Here is a 21,670-nt window from a genome sequence, read left to right on the forward strand (position 1 = left end):
AAGAGGAGCTCAAGATAGGTGGAGGGCAGAAAACACATTGACTTTGGCATCAAACCAACCTAGAGCTGAATTCTAACTCCAGCTGGTTTTTTTTTTTTTTTTTGAGAAGGGTAATCTCACTGAGCCTTACTTTCTAATGTGTTAAATGAGGAGTTAATGATGCCTCATTTTTCAGAGATGTTGTGAGGATTCAGTGAGCAAACCTGGAAACGCATGTGACATATTTCCTGACTAGCGAATCTTTGGAAAGCTTGGATTCCTTCATGGTGGAAAGCTTGTGGGAGGCACAGAGTGACATGTGAAAATATAAAGGTACATTTCCTTTAAAAAATATGTTTACATTGAAAGGAGCACATGTAATTTTGACCTAAAGTATTCAGTTTTTGCTTCTTCATACATCCAGATGGCTAGGCTGTGCCATCCTGGGACTAGACCTCTTGCCTCAGCTACTCATCCCCCGCCCCAAGCTTTGGAAGCCTGTATCAGCAGCTAAACTCACCTCATGCACCCTCTACTTTCTCTTCTTAGGCCCTTTATTTCCAGCGACGTGGTCTATTGCCCATCTTGGGTTGAAGTGATATCAAAATCTCAAAAGTAACACTTCTCAACAGAAGTGCTGAATCCTCTGTTGAGTCCTCAACAGAGTTCATCAAAGTGTTGTCCCAATTCTTCGTGGCTCAGGAAATAGATGAGTAAGTTGCCTACCTTTCTGATTGGTGGTTCCCTACTTAAACTTTGTGGTCAAACAAGAACTACTTCTTTAGCGGTTCTCAAAATAATGGGATTCAAACCCAAGTCCACATGTCAATCGGGCAAGTGTAATCTCTATTAATCTGATTTACCATAACATTTATTTATCCAGAAAGTACTTATTACCGTTTGTGAAATGGAATTGCAACTTTATCTCATCTACAGTTTGAATTTGCAAAGGAGAAAACACAGATTCTTGGGCAGCCCAGTTGGCTCAGAGGTTTAGCGCCGCCTTCAGCCCGGGGTGTGATCCTGGAGACCCGGGATCGAGTCCCACGTCAAGTTCCCTGCATGGAGCCTGCTTCTCCCTCTGCCTGTGTGTGTGTCTCTCTCTCTTTCTCTTTCTCTCTCTCTGTCATGAATAAATAAATAAAATCTTTAAAAAAAAAAAAAAACACAGACTCTGGTTTCAAATGGCCTAGTTTTGAATTCTGGTTTGGTAAGAACTGTGCAACCTGGGGGAAATTTCTAAACCTCTCTGCTTTAATATCCTAATTTAAATTTAGCACATGCCTCATGCATAATAAGTATTCAATAAATATTAGCCTCAGTATTATATTTATTTCAATATTGCTTCCCTTCTTATTCTACTTCCCCTGGTTAATGGGAATAATGTCTTAAAGACATCTCCTTTAAGTAAATGTTGGTCTCTCCAGGAAAAATTGTCCATTGTCTTAGATTGTTTGGTCTTTCACACCATCATCCCCCTTTCTTCTCCAAGGCAGCCTCATGAAGAGGTGTGGCCCAGAGAGCCTTGTGACAGAAGGGGAGGATCAGGGTCCTAAGGCATGATGTCCTTTACTTCCTCTGGCCTCCAAGGAATCTATCTTCTGTGCAGGTGCCAGGAGCCCTACTGGGCACAATGTCAGTTTGGAACTAGTAAACTCACAGTCAACGTCTTGGTCCACAGAGTCAGGACCTGCTCCCGGGAAGCCAGGACCATCTTCCTTTCATGATTCTGTCTCATCTCCATGCCTTCCTAGCACAACTGATCTCCTAGAAGGCCAGATGTTACATCCACTCAGCTCCAGCCTGGACCACCTGTCTTGCAGGTACTACAAGAGCCACCTTGCACCCATCACACTAACTCATTCTAGCCAAATCGCCAGCACCCCCTCCACACCATTTGGTCCTATCCTTGACCTCTGTAGACCATGGGAAGCTCAGAAAAGTTAAGGCCAAGGATGTTCCTCTGCCTCTCAATACAGTGATCCTAAGCTTATAGGGCCTTTCAAGGTTGATGCTGGAGCAGCCCATGAGACACTTTCCTCTCTCAGACAGTGAGGACAGCACCCCTAGGTCACTGGTATTCTCTTCAATCTATCTACCACTCTGAGGGCAAATAAAAACCCACCCATCTAACCACTCTCCTCACCTCCTCACTCTCTTTCCTTCCCTCCTATCATAATCCTCTGACCTTTGATGTCACCAGTATCATAGCAAAGCAAGACCAATGGCCATGCTGGCTGGTGTCCTTTCCTTTTACTATACAGTAACTCTGAGAGCCTGGCCATTCATCATTTTAAAAGAGATACAAAAGAATTGAGATATCTCATTTTGATATCAGAAGTCAAATATTCCTTCTCCCCTAAACAGGAAGAAGCCCCAGGCCAATCAGTGAGGATAAGAATTCTGAACAACATAGGAGAAAAGTTAATAAATATATTCCGAGATGCACTTTCACTTTTTGTGTAGACACAATGTTGGAGGAAGGAGTACACACAAGGATAAATAAGGGATGCTTCTTGATAAGATTCTGATCCAATGATAATTCTAATCACCAATTTCAGTGCTATGGGGAAGTAGTTCATCACCACCACCAGGCATCAGCTGCGTCCTACAACTTAACTCAGTCCTGACACTATCGATCTAGAGATGATGTCGGATCCCACAGATTAGTGGATCAGTCCTACAGGATTGGCCCCCTCCACTTTACACACCCATCACAAGCTCGGGTTGTTCCCTGTGCTTCTGACAGGAGGTTCCAATGACTCTCTCCTTGGGCTCAATAAATCTACTAGAATAAAAGCAGCTCACCGAACTCAGAGAAACATTTTACTCAGTGGGTTACAGGTTTATGATAAAAGGCTGTAACTCAGGAACAGCCAGATGGAAGAGATGCATAGTGAAAGGGCACAGAGCTTCCACGCCCTCAGAATTTGCCAGTCTCCCCACACCTCCATGTGTTCACCAACCAGGAAGCTCTCCCATCCAGTCCTTTTGGGTTTTGTGGAGGCTTCATCACATAGGCACAGTTGATTAAATCACTGCCTTTAGGTCATTGAAGTTAATCTCCAGCCTCTCTCCCTCCCCAGATCAGGGGAGTGGGCCTGAACCCTTTCAACCTTCTAATCATGCAGTTGGTTTCCCTGGCAACCAACCCCCAAGCTTAGGTGAGATCCAAAAGTCACCTCACTAGTATAGCAAAAAACACCTGCCTCTCGTGGCTTAGAGAATTCCAAGGGTTTTTAAAGCTCTGTGTCAGAATGGAAGACAAAGATCAAATCTATATTTCTTCTTAGAAATCAAAATATTACACTTGCCCTCAAAAATCTCCTAATAAAGTCACCTGCCTGACTCACAGCTGACCTTAGATTTTTGAGCCCTGCTGAACCCGACTCTGAGCAACAGAACCAGCAGACCCTCAGAGCTGGAAGCAAAAATAAATGTTCACTGAAGTGTGTCATTGGGGTTCAATGGTTGCTTATCGTGCAGCACCGGTGTGGCAAGAGATAACCAATTCAGAAACTGGTCACAAAAGGGTAGAGCTGTCATCGCAAAAACCAACAATATGTGACATTGGCATTGAAGACTGGAAAACAGGAAGAACATAGAAAAAGCAGTAGGAAACCACCATGAACAGCCTGGGAAAATGGAAATCCAGGTTGTGTGGTAGAAAAACAGTGGGTAAAACTGTCACTTGCAGCAATTTGGGAAAAACTGTCTGCATTTGAGCAAGATGATTTCCAGGGCCAAGTGCTCACAGTGTCAGCTGGCCGCTCCTAGGTGCTTATGATACAGTATGGCAAGAAAGAGATGAGCTAAAGAAAAACTGGCCTGGTTGCAAGGATAATGTTCAGGGACTGTGGAGATGTCAGAACTTGCTGAGTTGCAAAATAAAACAGGTTTCTCGGGGCACCTGGGTGGCTTAGTTGTTGAGTGTCTACCTTTAGCGCAGGTTGTGATCTCGGGGTCCTGGGATCGAGTTCTGCTTCGGGCTCTCCGCAGGGAGCTTGCCTTTCCCTCTGCCTGTGTCTCTGCCTCTCCGTGTGTATCCCTCATGAACAAATAAATAAAATCTTCAAAAAAAGAGAAGAGTTAAGACAATGCCTCGTAGCCCCTCTTCCCCAGACAAAATGACTTGTACGAATGTTAAGGATATTGTCCCAAAGAAGCCTAATCCCTAAATAACAATAAATAAGTATCCAGAGGCACATCGCAAAAATAATTATGAATATGGCTTTTATTGACTGGAGTGATCTTGGAATCACATTCATAAGAAGGCTACAGTATTTTTAAGGGAGTCGCATTGGGTCAAGTGCCACCAGCCTGAACTAAAAGTGAATGAGGTTGCTCAAAACACAAAAGGGTCTCTGGGACTTAACATTCTTAAATCAGGTTGAAAAAAACTGCTTAAATGACATATTTTCCACTGCCCTCTTTAGAAGTGGTGAGTAGGATAGAAAAAAAACTATATCTCAGAGGGCAGAGCTAAGAGACATACAGGACAGTGTTCCCTGGGGAAGCCACCCCAAATAGCAGAAGCGGGGCCTAATAAAGAAATACTCCTCATTCCAAGAGGATCTGCAAACATCTTCCCAGGGGGGATTTCAGTGGCTGCTATGTGACTCCCCTTTTTGAATGAGAGTGTTTATTGTCATTATCCTCTCCGTGTATCACTGTTGAATTTGGGACAGGTGTGGAGGGAGGCAGTGGGACAACACATCTTTTCATTCAAAGATCTTCAGGTCAAAAGGAGATTTTGACATCCAAGAAAACAATAAATGGTTATAATTTAAACAATAAATGGCCCAAGTCTATCTCATAGAGGGTCCAGTGAAACCATGGACTGAGAAACCATGAAACCTTCCACTTGTTCCCCTATTTATAGAGCAAGGGCCATTGTGGGAGGAAGAACAAAGTGAAAGCCTCTGAAACTGAAGGACAGTAAATCAGAAGTAAGATCAGCTTCTTCAGGGCGTCAGAGATTATCACCACCATCGAAAACCTGGAGGATGCCAGAGCTTGGAGCCTCAGCATACCCACCTTCATTCATCTATCTGACGTCTGTAACCATGAGATGGATAGTGGCAGGTAACAGCGAGCTGCCATACTCTTAACCAGGTGAGAGCCCAAACCTCAGTGGCCATGTTAAAGCTGTATCTGAACAGAAGCAATGAGTAGACTTTGTCACTTAATATGTGCCTACTAGTTGGGCGAATGCTTCTTATCGACAGCAATCTGGAGCAAGGATGGAAAGCAGTTTGCCCTTACATAGAAAGGGCAAACACACTGTCCTGCCTTACGGTAAAGACAATTCTCCTGCTCCTTGTCATAATACATTCGGCAGGGATCCTGCTCATCTTGACATTTTACAGAAATTCACCCTACTTCCATATGCGTACAAAATCATGCTAACCATATCCGTTTATCAGGAAGTGGCTACCACACTGGATGCTTTAGTACAGAGGTTCTCAAATGTTTTTGATTTCAGCGCTCTCTTGACACTATTAAGAATGATCGAAGTTGCCAAAGAGCTTATGTGGGTTATAGCTTTCAATTGTTACCATATTAGAAATTAAAATTTAAGATATTTTTAAATATTATTAATACATTGAGAGATAACACACTCAATACGTGATAAGTAAAAACCATATTTTTATTAACAATAACCATGTTTTCCAAATGACAACGAAAAAGTAAGAGTGGTGTTGTTTTACAGTTTTGCAAGTATCTGGCTTGATAGAGAACAGCTGGATTCTCCAAGCTATGTCTGCATTCAATGTGTTGTTCTGGCTGAAGTATGAAGTCCGTGGAGAAAATCTGGCCTCACAGATGTAGTTGGGAAAAGGAGTATTTTGATAGACATTTCAGATCATCATGGATAGCATTTTTTTTTAAGTAATCTCTATGCCCAGCGTGGGGCTTGTGCTCACTAACCCCAAGATCAAGAGTCGCACACTCTACAGACAGAGTCAGCCAGGTCCCCCTGGATATGCTTCTCTGATACTACACAAAAACACAAGAAATGATCATTTATTTAAAGTTAGTTGCAACATAGAATCTGAAAACTTACCAATGAGTTTTTACTCTATAACGTTAAAAATCAATGTCTCATACTTTACATGAGTCTTTGACTTGTGCCTGATTTTATAATATCATTGATCATGTGGAAAACATTGATTGAGTTACACAGATATTTCGAATATTGACACGCTTTGTTATGCAATATCAACAAATTGAATTCATTAACATTACCACCACTCCAATATGGAAGTATTGGGAAATTTTCACCCCTGGGTTAAAGTGGTCTTACACTGAGCTCATTTTGATACCTCAGTAAGAAACCTTAACTATCATGGGGTCCATGATCCTCTATAACAAATAGAACTCTTTAATGCAGATATTACTTTGCAAAGTTTCTTCATTTTCCCATGGTAATAGTATTTAAAATGGTGGCCAGTTTCCAAGGCTAAATCACAAGAATCTGCTTACTTGAACATCAGCCAAAAAAGAGGAGGAGGTCAGGAGGGGTAGGCAATAAAGGGAATACAACATTGTTATTATGATATTAGCATTTAAATGTATTGAGGAAGATAAATTCAATTCATACATATTATCTATTCATTGTAAGGATCAGTGTTGAATAAAGGAAAGTTTAATCATAGAAAAGTAAGACAAATGGGGACTTTTGTAGAATTACTTTTGTGACTTTCTGGACACTTGCAACTGACCACATGAAAGTTTTTTATTATGCATGTTAACTCTAGGAGTCTCACTTTGCTTTTCCGAGGGGGTGGTACCTGATAGAGATGCTTAACTGATACAATCTTAATGATACACTCCGATCACACAAGGTTATTTATGAGATTCTTTGTGTGGCAGCTAATAACCCTTTAACCCAAATTGTTTTCTCAACTTTAAAACACTAATTTGAAAGTCTTGTTAAATAAAGTACAGAGGGTTTTTTTTTTTTTTAGCTGAGTTCCTATCCAATTACAAGATAGATTATTCAAGCTTAGAAAGTAAAAATTAATTAAACCCATATTTAAACCATATGTATCCCAAAAGAGCCCTTGGAAACACACAAGTGTTTCCCATGGAAATGATATCAAGAAAAGCAATATCTATTATCATCTAGTATCTAATATGTTGTAATGCTTTTCTAAAAACAACAGGAAGTCATTTCCTAATATGATGTTACACGACTCCTTTTCTCTGACTCCTGTGGAAATAGAAAATCAGGAACACGCCTGGTTGCCAACGTTGTTTTAATTAAGCCTGTGTCGACTACAAGACTGGTTTATTATTTATAGCCAGATTTCTCCCACAATGAGTTCAAGGCAGCTCTCAAATGAATTTATTAGAACCTGACCCTCGAGATTTTAGTTCCTGATGAACACAATGAAGATGATGCCCCAGTCATACTGAAATGAAAGTCTAAATTAGGTGGAGATCTATTTTCAGGTGTAAAAGCAAAGACCTACGTGAATTTAAACTCTTGCTTTTGATCAGAATCATTCTCTCTCTAGCCCTGTCTTCTTGCCCAGCTGCAGTTAAAAGCTTTCTGGCTTCCTTATTTTGTTAAAGCCAGGAAATTTTGACCTATGGAAAAAACGAACTCCTCCAAAACACATTATGCATTCAACTCAAACAGAACCACCTCTGGTTCCTACAGGCTGTGGAACATGGCTCAACTATTCTTCCCTATTCCAGAAGTTTCAGATGCTGACCTCTGAAGGCTGAAATCTGGCCACATTTCAGACATGGGAGTGCTGAGCTTGGGCACCCCCAGGAAGCCCTCCATGGTGCTCTCAAGGAAGCTATTATTAAACATTATGCTCTTCTCCAATCTGACTACATCTATTTTATCCTATCAGAAAAAGTCAAGGGTTTGAAATGTTAAGAATAATGACTACTGAAAACTTGTCTGCACAAAAGCAAAAGATCATTCCAAGACCTTAGATAACATCGCATACGGCAGGTTCTTTATTTTTTTATTAGAGTAGCACAAAGAATGTCATACAACTTTATTATTTTATGATCCTTTGAACCCAAGGACCTCTTCCACCCTTGTTGCATGAACCCATTAAACCCTTCCAACATCAGTGGATTGGTGGCAAGTTTTCGGTTCCATTTGCTTACACTGTGCTGCTGATAGACACAGGGAAACTGCTTGTTCACCATGGTCATCGAGTTCAATGGGAAGGTGGAGTGGGTGGCAACTTGGTAGTGTGATATCTAGAATTCTAGAAATGGTAGGTTCAAAACAAAGACCACCTCCTACGAATGGTTCAGGGCAAGGGTGAGGCAAGTACACTGGGGGCAGGCAGGGGCAGGTGGTGGGGAATGCAGAGCCAAAGCCAAAAACTTAGTAATCAAGATAAATCATATCTCCAATAGAAAAAGAAATAGAAATCAATGCAAAAAAAAAAAAAAAAACCATGATGAGCAACTTAACGACATTTTAAACACAGATGGAATTGGACCCTCTACTTGACTCATTTGGCCTCACTCACCTCCTCCTAATCTTGGCCCTTCTGTACTCATTCAGCGATCCCTGAAATCCCACACTTCACAAACCCCATTTTTTACAGCACTGCCTGCAATTAAAATGCAAATCTCCCCAAGGGAGCAGTATAATAAATCTCCGCATATTATATTTCAGTGTAAAGTAGTCTACGAAATGCCTTCCAAAAAAAAATATAACAGATTTGGGGAGGCTGGAAAGAAAACAAGAGATTACTGGCACTGGGTCTTCAGGGGTCAGCCAGTGAGACACAGCAAGTTAAAGCCATTTCTGTCACTGACAGTCCCAGACTGAAGCCACTGGTTTTGGCTTCTCACTCAACCAAATTTAGGCATTTGTTGTATATTCCAGATCCTGAACATAAGGGGGCGCTACCAGGACGGAGATGAAGGTTCAGAATTAATTTCTGCTTATAACTTCTAAAACTCACTAGAATCTGTTGCAGTCCTGCAGAGAAAAGCACAGAATTTTTCTCAACAGGCATACTCAGCATTTACAGACTTTTTTTGCTGTGGTTGTGAACTTATCCAAGTACAGAGGATTTGTAAAAACTCATCCAATTCAAGAGGACCTATGGAAACTTTCTCTGGGCCGCAGGGTGAGTAACAAAGCCAGAATAAATGTATATAGTAATAACAATAACAATAAAACTATCAGTTTTTTCCTTCATAGCCATCACTTGCAACCAATATAATTTTTTAAGATTGGTTGCAGTATTTTATATGAATCCGAACTCCCTTAAAATTTTAAAGATGAAAAAAAATTTTAAGATGCTTATTTTCAGTTAAAATACTCAATAGGCTACTTTCTCAAGCAATGGTAAGAGTATCTCAGGCCACCAAGGCCAAAATAATATGCAACAGAAAAGAATTTACTCAAAACATCTTTGTAGCTTCAGTAGGATTCCCCTTCTAACTCTAGATACATGGTTTCTCTTCTCCAAACCAAAAGTGTTTATTTTGTTTTTAACTAAATCTACTACAACAAATTTACATACTAAAATATCAAGTAGTCTCTTCATTGCATTTATGGGGATTTTTCTCCTTTCTAAAGTGTCTAGAGATGAAAGAACATGGTGTTCATATCTCAACCTTCCCTGTTTTCATTGTTCCTGGTCCTGCAAAAAAATACGCAAATATACCAAGAACATATAAAATACAGATCTTATGAAACCAACAGCTAATTTTAAGGTTTGATGCTTACATGAGGGGCAGTCCTTTTTCTGGAAGAGAAGAAAGTGTTTAAATCAATGCCAGAAAACTCAGACTCTCCCCAAATTAAATGAAATGGGCAAAATCAGGTCCTGCCACCAGGAATACAATCAATGGCAATAAATCAAGGAAGCAGAGAGGTCTAGCAATCACTCACAATCTTACAAAACTAAACTTTTAGACACAATGTGATTTGTGTGTAACATTAGCTTTGATAGCAGAAAATTGCAAAATATGGGTATAAATTCAGAGGGAAAGAGGAAAGAATGATCAGTGTCTTCTGTAATGAGAGAAATTAACTTACAGGTCTCTATTATATCTTTAGTCTTAAGGAAATCAGAGACAAACTGTATGCATAATATACACATTTCTTACAATATGAACTGGGTGAGATGCAGAAGATATTTCAAGCTGATGAAGGTGAAAACGAGTATTTAACAAATATTAGTAAAAGTAATACACTAAGAAGTAAACTTCCAAAATTACAGGTTAGCCAACCTCTGGAAAAATAATTTCTTAGAAAACAATTGAAATAGAGGTGGGGGAGAAGCATTACTAAATCTAAAATTTGAGAAGATCTTGGATGATTTTAATGTTGATCTTGAAATCACCTCTTCTGTTTTCTTTATTCTAGAAACTTCGCTGGTTTTATATTGCTGCATATTAAACTCAACCATGTCAAAAAATTATTAAGCTAATCAGTGATTTATCCAAATGTTTTCTTTTTTTATACTATGCATTGATAAACATGAACTTATCAATTTTGGACAGAAATGAACTCTATTAGACTAAAACAGTCAACCTTGGAAATCCTGATTTTGCTCAGAAAAATCTCATGACAAACCTGTAAAATACAAAGCACAATCTTAGCTCACATACAGGTCTTAATCCCAGGTGAGACTTCAGAATTCTGTAGTCCTTCTGTGAGCAATTAAAGAGTAAACTCTTCAAAATTTTTTCTAAGCCAATTTTTTTTCAGAAATTTTTCTCTGTATCTTAAGGAATTACAAGGTGCTAAGTGCCATCAATAAAATAAAAATATTTTATTTACTAAACGTTTGAAAAGTTAGCATTTGATATTAAAGAGTCCTTTTTTTTACAATTTGAAAAACTTTAACTCTTTGTGAGTGGATTAATTAATACACTAAGGTTTCATGTTACAAATATGTTTTCATTAACAGTCACAAAACTATAATCAGATCAGAAAGATTATTTTCTTTATCAAGTTATCAAATAGCTCTTCAGATTCATTTTTCAAAGAAAATCAAAGGGAAAAAAATCAAGATATATAGATATTTCATTGCACTGTAACCAACCAGGTAAGCTGGTGAGTTGCTCACAGTTTAAAATATTGAGCTGTTCAATCATGATCATGTGCAGGTCATTTCACTGCAATGAAAGCATTTTCAGAATAAAACCAAGTCCTGCCCCATTACTCACTCGACTCAAAACCATTAAATGAAAGAATGTGCTAAAAAAAATTTTTAAGGGTTACATCCAATTTTGTGATGTATATAAATTTAATACTTCAGGAATAAATAACACTGAAATAGAGAATTACACTGAGAGAAAATGTTGATACCTTGGTTTCACCAAGCTTAGTACAACTGACCATTCCTGAACTAAGGCAGAAGGGAGTCTAAGGATTAAATATTTTTAGCTTTGAATATCACAGTGAATTCTTCTAGATGACATGAGATTTCAAATGGGAGGGGATAGATTCCCAAGAGAATAAACAAGATTTTAGGAGGTTTAGGAAGAAGATACTGAATTTTATATCCTTCCGTTTGTTTCTATTCCATTTTATACACACAGAAAAAACCTACTGAACTCACAAATGTCATGTCATCTTCCTGCTAGTTTGATGTCAAGTTATCATGCCAAAGGTCTAAAAATTGGCATCAAGAAAATAAATAAACATGCACAAGTTAAATAATATTTAACCTGTAATCTTCTTATTAAACCCAAGTGTATTATTGATTCTACAAGAGGAAATTAAATCCCTGAATAAGTACTTTGTTAGTTTGGCAATCAAATGAATGTTTCACTTTAAAAATATTTCAAGCTTAAAATTTATTAGTGAGTGTCATGTTTATAAATATATATTGAAAATTGCCTTCTTAAAATTTCCTGCCTTAGGTTCCAGGCAACGCTGGATAAACTAAAGGTTTTAAGAAACGTAACAAGATTATTGTCAGCATGAAATTTGGAAGTCAAAAGCTCATTTGCCTAATACAATTCTCCTACAATCCTTTACCACTATCAGTGATTTATTTTCCCTTAGCCATTGAATCAAAATGTTTGGCTAATATTCTTGGCTGCTTTGCAAATCAAAAGTATCCAAATAACATTTTACATTGATATCAATTCTCTTACGGTGTAACCAATAACCACATCTAATAAATCCATTTACTCTAATATAAGGAAATGTCTGCCTTATGTATAATGTTTGTTATTTGGGGGTAATTTTTAATGGCATCTGCATCCTTATTATTTTATGAGTGAATTCGATTATGTAATGTTGAAAAAAAACATTGAATGTGCCCAGGAACTAATTAAAGCCTAAAGCTGAATGGAAATTGTCTATGTTCTGAAATATCAAGAAAACTAAAAATCAGGATTTAGGTCTATCATTTGGAGCCTTTTTGTAGTCTTTTTGGAATAAAACTAACAGAAATCTTTTTTCTTTTGCATCTGGTGATTTTTCATAGCCATTATTCGAGCTGATCTTTGACAGGAAAAAAAAATCAAACAATGTAGCCTAATCAATAACGTAGCAAAAGGTACGTGCCCATGAACCTTGTGCCTTTTGTATGGGGCTTTTTGGCGGGGGAAGGAGGTTGATTTTCTCTGTGTCTGATACCAGTTTTTCATTGGACTTATTACATGCACCTTTCTGTGTGCATCTATAGCTGCTAACATGCATTGATAATAATTATCTCTGTGTTTAAGCTATAGAAAGCTAAAAGTAGTTTATTGGCATTATCTCTTGAATCCTTTCCACTCTCTACAAGTAAAGATAATAAGAAAGACTCTTTCTGCAATGACGATAGTGTACTAATTTTCTTTTTCAAAGAGTAACTGTGAGAGCTGTGTCTTTAGCTAATATTTGAAGATAAACAGTCTTTGATATACTTGCTGGCATCTTTTGAGAGGCAATGTAGCTTCACAGCCAAGAGCAAAGGCTCTGGAGCCAGACCACCTGGGTTCAGATCTTAGCTTTGTTACTTGCTGGAAGAATTTAGGCAAATTACTTCATCTCTCCACAGCTTGGTTGTTTTCATCTGCCAAAGGGGAAGGAATGTGTGCTTGCTATTTTTTAAATGATTATGTACTTTTCATGAACTTGCATCTAATCTTCCTGAAGCAGTTGTTTTATTTTCCCAATTTTGCTGATGCTCAGCATCGTAGCTTTACTCTTGTTATCGTTCATCTTTAATAACTTGCAGGGGCAGGAGGCAACAACTGAGAACTCCCAACTTTTGTTTCAAATCTCTCCTTTTTCCTTTGCAACTGACTGACCTGTTTAAGTCTTATTGTGAAAAGCTACTAAGTAGTAACTCATTTGTATTTTTGCTTCTTATGTGACTGGCAACTGCATTGGAGGTAGGATGACTATCAATTTATGATGAAAAGCAAAGATGCTTGATCCTAACATCTTATTAACAAATGTGGTTTTGTTAGAGAATGTAATTTTTTTGTGTGTCTTATTCACCTGCTATGAAAAAAATCCAGTTTAGGGTTAGGGCTTTTCAGGTTATGAGATACCTGCCAGTAAATGATCAAAATAGAAAAGTATATCCCCCTGCCAAATAATATGCCAACATAAAGTTTATTGGGAAGATATTATGGGGAAATGGAAGATTCATTCATTAATCTATTCAAAAAATATGTAGTGATTATCTCTTATTTGCTGGAATAAACTAGAATTCAAGCAGGTCCTATAGCAGTGGTGAAAAAAAAAATTTATAGTATCCAGGAGCAATATTATGAACCCAAGTTAAACCTTTCCTTTCTTGCCCAGGAGTCAATCTAAAAGTCTATGAAAAGTGGCATTCAGTTTGTATTCAACCCTTATTAAGTTGTCAGAGGGCTATCATAACAGCTGTAGCTCTCTGCACCAAAAAGTCGGGCTCACGCCCTTGCTGAGTAAACCAAGAAATAGGAACGGATATATAAGAAGGCAATAAAAAGCTCCCTGGGCAACTTCACGTGGTCTGTATCACTTGGATGCCCCAGTTTGGAAAATCCTCCACCATCTCAGTGAGACAGTCACTGCATCTACTCATCTTTGTCCTGTAAGGAAATACATGCAGCAAAGGGATGGATGTCTTGCAAACCTGTAATCGTGAAGCGAAAAAGCACCAAGTTTCTTTAAGAATCACAGTGCATTCCCTCTCTTCCTGAACAAAATAAAGCTGCCTTGGGAAGTGATCGAAAAACTGAGATTCTGCTTCTACTCTTCTCAGTTACCCAGGCAGCTGGAGGTTTTTCAGCCAAGTCTCTGAGAATCCCTCAAATGCAGTCTTTTTAGCCAGGATGAGGATAATTCTTTTGAGTCATACCATTAAGTGCTCTCTACAAGCAAAAGACTGATTGGTTAATGCTCAAGGGACTGAAGAGAGAAACAAAGATCCTCTTTCTTCTGGATAAGAGAAAGAGGTTTTAAAAAAAACTAGACCAATACGTTTTATACTTGATTAACAGACAAGAATACCGCAAGAGGAATTTTTGAAGATGAGAGGAAAAGGAAAGAGAGATTATCTTCAGAAAAGTAGAACAATAGATGAAACAGCAAAAACCAGAAGATAAAGGAATAATATATTTAAATTCTTTTTTTCTTAAGATTTTATTTATTCATGAGAGACGTAAAGAGAGAGAGAGAGAGGCAGAGACACACGCAGAGGGAGAAGCAGGCTCCATGCAGGGAGCCCAACGCAGGACTCGATCCTGGGTCTCTAGGATCATGACCTGGACCGAGGTGGCACTAAACCGCTGAGCCACCTGGGCTGCCCATATATTTAAATTCTTAAAGAAAATGACCACTGACCTAGAATCCAATATCTGATATAAAGACTTTTTATAAGGCTTTAGCAATTAAGACAGTGTGGTACACACTGCAAGGATAAATGAATAGACCAATGTGAAAGGACAGAGCGATGGAACAGATCCACATGTACAAGAACACTTACCTATAACAAAGGTGACCAGAGCAGAGCAATGGACTGTTTGATTTCCAATAAATGGTTAAGGGTGCCTGGGTGGCTCAGTTGGTTAAGTATGTTCCTTCAGCTCAGGTCATGATCCTGGGGTCCTAGGATCAAGCCCCATGTCGGGCTCTCTGCTCAGTGGGGAGCCTGCTTCTCCCTCTCCTCCTTCTGCCCCTTGCCCCACTTGAGCTCTCTCTAATAAATAAATAGAATCTTTTTTTTTAAAGGATCAATTCGTTAGCCATATTAGAAAATAAGTGAAACTTAACCCCAGCCTCACACCATATCCATACATTAATTCCAGGAGAACTGTATACCGACATGTGAATTGTAAAACAGTCTTTTGAAAATACCATAGGAGTGGGCACCCGGGTGGCACAGCAGTTGAGCATCTGCCTTCGGCTCAGGTCATGACCCCAAGGTCCTGGGATCGAGTCCCACATCAGGCTCCCTGCAGGGAGCCTGCTTCTTCCTCTGCCTGTGTCTCTGCCTCTCTTTCTGTCTCTCATGAATAAATATAAAATCTTATTTTTATTTTTATTTTTTATTTTTTATTTTTTTAATAAAATCTTTTTTAAAAAAATACCATAGGAGAGACTTTGTGATCTAGACGTGGGAAAAGATGACTTAAATAACAACTGTATAAAAGGGGAGGGGGAAACTGATAAATTGAATAACATTAAAATTAAGAAGATCTTTTTAGCAGAAAACATCACTGAGAGTGTAAAGGTAAGCCCCTAGTGGGGAAAGATGCTTTTAGCACACATAATTAGAAGAATAGCTGGTGTTTGTCGATGATAAAATGGCCACATTTCTTTACTCCCTTGCTATGTTCCATTGCATCTGCTGCTAGCCAGCCAAACGGTAGGGGAAAGGATTTGCACACACTACTTCTACACATGTTACATGCCCCCACCTGACAGGCCATGTTCTGAATCCTTGATTCCTTAATTCCTTGATTCCACAGCAGCCACCCACTCTTGGGACCCACTTTTCACCCAGAACTCTTCTACTTCTGCAATCTCAGGCTTCAATTTCCCACTCTTTGAAATTCATCTGTCATTCCCTGTGCACTCTGGTCCTCCTCTTTGACCTCATTGAGCCTTCCCTTGGGGTCATCCCCAGTGTTCCATCCTGCAGAGCAGCTGTGTATATTCTCACTACCTTCCTCTGGCCTCACCTCATAGCTTTCCTCCCCAAAAGCACACCACTTCTGAGTGAGATAGAGACAACATAAAGGGACACTCTCCTCTTACTTTCCCCCTACTACCAATTCCCTTGGCTCTTTACTTCTTTCTTACCTCAAGATGTTTTTCCTCCTAAGCAAATGGATATTCTTATTCTCATTTTACATACTAGGAAAATGGAGATCAAGTCCTCTACTCAAGATCCCCACAGCTAATCTATTGAGGAGCTGTTATTGGCAGCCAGGTCTGTGTGATACCAGTCTTCAGGTAGGAATACAGAAAATGAGGACTAGTAAAATAAATCGCCCTACTTCTCAAGTTCTGTTAAGATTTTGGAAATACCATAAGTAAAGCATGACAGGAGAGCTTGTGTTATTTTGGTGCCTAGATGATTTGGAAGTGGTGATGTTACTAAGAAAGTTAAGGGGGTCAGGAAGAAGAGATGATTTGACATAAAGGATAATGAGTTTGTGTTTAACGTGTTGAGTTGGAAGTGCTGGTAGGATCTCCAGGTGGAAGTTGTCCAGCAGGCAGTTAAGAACAGAGCTCGAGAGCTTACGAAAATAGTGACGTGTGTGGAGATGAGATTTGGAGTCATTCATGGAGTGAAAACCACCACACAATCAAGTGAAAGCATAGATTAAAAGAAGGAAGGGGGATGCCTGGCTGGCTCAGTCAGAAGAGCATGCGACTCGTGATCCTGGGGTGATGAGTTTGAGCCCCATGCTGGGTGTAGGGATTACTAAAAAAAACCCAAACTTTTAAAAATATTAATTAAACTAAAACAAAAAGAAGAAGGAAGGAAGGTGGAGGATAGGGAAGGAGTTGAAAAGGAAATGAAGTGAAGGAGACAGAGGACAAGTAACCAGAGAGATTGGAGCCACAAAGCACAGTATCGTGGAAACTGAGGAAAGAATCTAACTCATCAATAACCCACAGGCAGGTCATTGAATTTCTCTGTAACTTTTTTCCTATCTACAAAGAGATAAATAGTAACGTCTGACCCTGTAATATAGGTCATGCTTTGCCTTGTTGCATACATACTTTATGCCAATATTTTACACTTTATTCAAGAGTACTTTGTAAACTATAACATTCTATTCAGTTTTACTGTTATCAACAAATTGTTAGCCCCACAAAGTTGTCTTAAAACACAGTAATGACTTGATCTCTTGCACGCATAATTCACTCTTGGCAATATTTTCATTATGTTAATGTCTTTCTTAAGAGAAAGGGGAAAACCCGTCCTCAATTAATTAATACCAATTTAGAATGTGTAATCATTTGACTTGAGCTAAGCTAGTGACCACCTTTACATGAGCCGTGGAGCATTCACTTTACACACACTTCAAAAATGATAATACTAACCAACTTTAGAAAATGAAATTACCTTACTTATCATGCCAGTCCTGCCCTATACTCAACACTCAGCTGACACCACCCCCCTCTGGAGGCTTCCAGTCATTATTATAGCTTCAAATGCCTCTAAAATGACAGCAACATCTGTGCCACTCATTTGACAACAAGGCATTCATTTCCACTCTAGAATCTGCATACTCAATAGACTTAAACTAACTGCCAATTAGGCTAGCCAAAAATGGAATAAAATATTTTCAACAGTTGAATGAAGAAACCAAATTCCCATTGTGTTCAGGGCTGGGGGGTAGGGGGATGTCTAAGGCTAAGTTTGTCCCTGGAGTCTCCCAAGAACAAAGTTTCACAGGTGGGATCCAAACCCCACATGGTGGGAGGGCCTCCTGAGCTCTTTCCACCACTCCCTTTGCCTCCTAATTCTCCAGCCAGATAATAAATACATGATCACAGACAACTTTTAAATTCTATGCATGGCACCTTCTACAGAAGAGGGACTCAATAAACATGTTTGCTGAAGAAACAGTTGGGAACATGGAATTGATAGAAGAAAAACTAGTTACACAATGAACTGACTAAAAGGAAGAAAGGGGATCATCTGGTCAAAGATCCCACTAATGTGATTTCTCCACATTTACTCCTTTTTTTTTTCTGCTTACCCCACATTATATAAGTTTGTTTTAACTTTGCATCTTCTTCAGAGAAGTTTCAAAATGTATTGAAACTGAAGCCTGATTACTAGATTCAACAGTTAAATTAGGAGTTATGACTAATGCAATTTTCTAAAGCTTTTGCAACTAGCCAAGTATAGATATTAGAATTTCTTACCATAATGGTTTCCTATACCTAATCAGTTAATCTTATCTACCCATAGAAGCAGACCCAGCAAAAACCTGTCTTCCATAGGGCCTGACTCAATCAGTTCTTTGGAAAGGCTTTTCTTACCTCACCACATAATGATCAGTGTGTTACGAATCTTTACTTTGGTCTCTCTGTGACTTAGCTGTGTTCTCTGACTCAGCTCATAAGGTATGTTGGTTGGTTGGTTGGTTGGTTGGTTGGTTGGTTGGTTTTATTTGTTTGTTTGTTTGTTTATTTGTTTATATCAGAGACCATTTGAAGCCTGAATGAAAGCTCTGGATTCTCCCTATGGAAAGTTTACACACATGCACATGAGTACAAGCCCTGACATCTGAATTCAAGGACCTTGTGACAACACATTTGTAGACTCCTTAAGAAGCCTGTGAAAGCCCAGGTAAGAGTGCCTCTTCTAGTTTTTCCTTATGCATTTGGAGCATCACACACCCACATGCACGTATTAAACTAAAGGTCCATTAGGGCCACCTGGGTGGCTCAGTCGACGAAGCATCTGCCCTCAGTCAGGTCTTGATCCCAGGGTTCTGGGATCCAGCTCAGTGGCTGGGCTCTCTGCTTAGCAGGGAGCTTCTCCCTCTCCTTCTGCTCCTCCCCCGACCCCAGCTCATATTCTCTCCTGAGCGCGCACACTCTCTCTCTCAATTATATGAAATTTAAAAACTAAACTAAACTAAACTAAACTAAAGGTCCATCAAAAGCTTCCTTTGTATCTCACCTAACATCTAAGTGAGCCCACGTGGCAGGCCTTAAAATTACTTCTTTCAGGGACGCCTGGGTGGCTCAGTGGTTGAGCATCTGCCTTTGGCTCAGGGTGTGATCCTAGGGTCCTGGGATGGAGTCCGGGAGCCCTGCTTCTCCCTCTGCCTATGTCTCTGCCTCTCTCTCTGTGTCTCTCATGAATAAATAAAATCTTTTAAAAAAAAAAAACCTTCCTGCTTTCATAGGAAAAACATAATAAAATAGTGTTAATATTTTTAATTACTTCTTATTTTTTCCCTATTTTCCCTAGCTTTCCCCCAATGGATGAGATTTCATTTTGTGTTTGCAAAACAAAACAAAAATGAGCAAACTACTGTGCTTCTGGAGCCGTCAAGGCTTGAACTGGACAAGGCTGAGCCTCACAGTCTCCCTATCCTTATACCATTTTGGAGTTAAGCTTTAGGGAGGCAATAGGAAAGCTCCATGTAACTTGAAAGGGGAAATTGCTTGGCATCTAGTTCCAAGACAGGGAATAACAGAATACCTTGCATTTTGTGGCCTTTCACAGTTTTCAAAAACACTTTCACAAATATTATCTTACACGATAACACCTACCTTCACCCCATCAGGCAGACAGGGCAGGTATTGTTACCCTCACTTTGTTGATAAGAAACTCAGATCCAGACAGTTTTGTGAATTACCCAAGTCTTAAATGGAAGAACAGAGATTGGAATGTAGAGTTTCAGACCCAGACTCTGCTTTTCCCTACAGTATGAAAGAAGAAAAGGAAAATGAAATAGTATTTAAAACACACACACACACACACACACACATTTATGAGGGACGGGGCTGGGGTGGGCTTTAAAAACCCTTTCAACTGAAATGCATGAAACTTTGTTTTCAGCCACGAAATCAGGCCATCTATTTTTTAAATGCTGAGCAAATCAATCTTTTTCCTTAAAATGCAATTGTCCTTGTATTAGTCACAGGAGTTTAATCATTTGTGAGGAATAAAATGGCCCTATCTTTGCCAAATGCCATTGTAATCACTTGGGTAAATAGTCTGGAGCCATTTATATTATTCCTTATGGGATAATGGGTTCAAAGCTGTAAAATCTGGAAATATTTTACCACAAGACTGTTGCTATAGGCATTTCCCATTTTGAACCAAAGCTGGCTCTGCCCACAGTTACATCTTACAGGTCAGGAACGTCACTTAACGAAACATACAGCAAACAAACCACTTGTGAACCTGCCCACATATGGACTCTCAGAACTGGAAGGGACCTTGAGAGATCGTCTTCATCTCCCACTCCCTTCTCTTCTGATGGAGACACAACCCCTTTCCTATCAGCTTAGCTCCAATCAAGGAATGCACTCTCCTCCTGGCTCTGGTCACCCTGCACTCCATGCGACCCATGGGGAGTTTGACATCAGTAAAATTCACCAGGCTGATCCTGTGTTGGTCGCTGGGGGGAGCAGGAGAGCGGGATCTTTCCTTTTGGTTCTTGGGATCACAAATGTCAGTGTCAACTATGAATGGCCACCAATAGAAGACCTGTATTTTTTACAGACACCTGCCATGCATTGATAGCTGTTATTTTCTTTCTTTCTTTCTCTTTCTTTCTTTCTTTCTTTCTTCCTTCCTTCCTTCCTTTCTTTCTTTTCTTTCTCTCTCTGTCTTTCTTTCCTTTCTTTCTTTCTTTCTTTTTTTTTTTTTTTAAGATTTTACTTATTTGTTTGAGAGAGAAAGAACACAAGCAGGGGGAGTGGTAGGCAGAGGGAAAGGAAGAAGCAGCCTTCCAGGGAGAAGGGAGCCCGATACAGGCCCCATCCCAGGACCCTGGGATCATGACCTGAGCTGAAGGCAGACACTTAACCAACTGAGCCTCCTAGGCGCCCTGCTGTTACTTTTTCTAATACTCTCCATATTCACTCATTGTGATGTTTTGCCAATGAGAGAACTGAGATTCACAGAGAGGAGAGGGAATTAATGTGTGTTAACACTTACTGTAGGAGGAACACTTTAGATTTTCTCCATAATTTTATTTTTTTATTTTTTTGAAGATTTTATTTATTTATTCATGAGAGAGAGAGAGAGGCAGAAACACAGGCAGAGGGAGAAGCAGGCTCCGTGCAGGGAGCCTGACGTGGGACTTGATCCTGGGACCCCAGGATCATGCCCTGGGCCGAAGGCAGGCGCTAAACCACTGAGCCACCCAAGGATCCCCCCTCTCCATCATTTTAATAAAGGTTTAGTGATGTGTCCAGAAACAAATAACTGATCAATAACCAATACAGCATTTGAGATTTGCCTGACTCCAAAGCCCATGTCCTTTCCATCACATGACTACTTCCTAAACCTCAGTCATTCAAATATCATCTTCACGATTTCTTTGAAAATCCTGTACCACGCACTCTATTATTTCCTGAGAGGCAGTGTGGTTTAATGGGTAGAACATAATCCTGAAGTCAATGTGCCTAAGTTCCAATCCTGGTGCTGCCTCTTAATAGCTTTGTGATGTTAGGCAACAGATGTGACCAGTACATGTTTCCTTGTACTTAAAATGGGGGTGATAGCACCTACCTCATAGGGCTGTTTTGAGGATCAAATGA

At 39.5% G+C, this 21,670-nt stretch overlaps 1 long non-coding RNA gene across 3 annotated transcripts in view; it reads left to right on the plus strand.

Moving 5' to 3' along the window:
* Positions 1-8,890: 8,890 nt before the first annotated feature.
* Positions 8,891-21,670, plus strand: part of LOC112914336 (uncharacterized) — a 34,309-nt gene continuing 21,529 nt past the window's right edge. For 2 of the 3 annotated variants that reach the window (XR_003233840.2, XR_003233841.2), the window contains exons 1-2: positions 8,929-9,098; positions 18,589-18,734. This is a non-coding gene — a long non-coding RNA (uncharacterized lncRNA). Of the gene's footprint in view, positions 9,099-18,588; positions 18,735-21,670 lie in introns of all 3 variants that reach the window. The other variant, XR_003233839.2, reaches the window with a different exon arrangement.

This window comes from Vulpes vulpes, chromosome 5 (assembly GCF_048418805.1).
Source record: "Vulpes vulpes isolate BD-2025 chromosome 5, VulVul3, whole genome shotgun sequence".
In the NCBI taxonomy this organism is placed as follows: Eukaryota; Metazoa; Chordata; class Mammalia; order Carnivora; family Canidae; genus Vulpes; species Vulpes vulpes.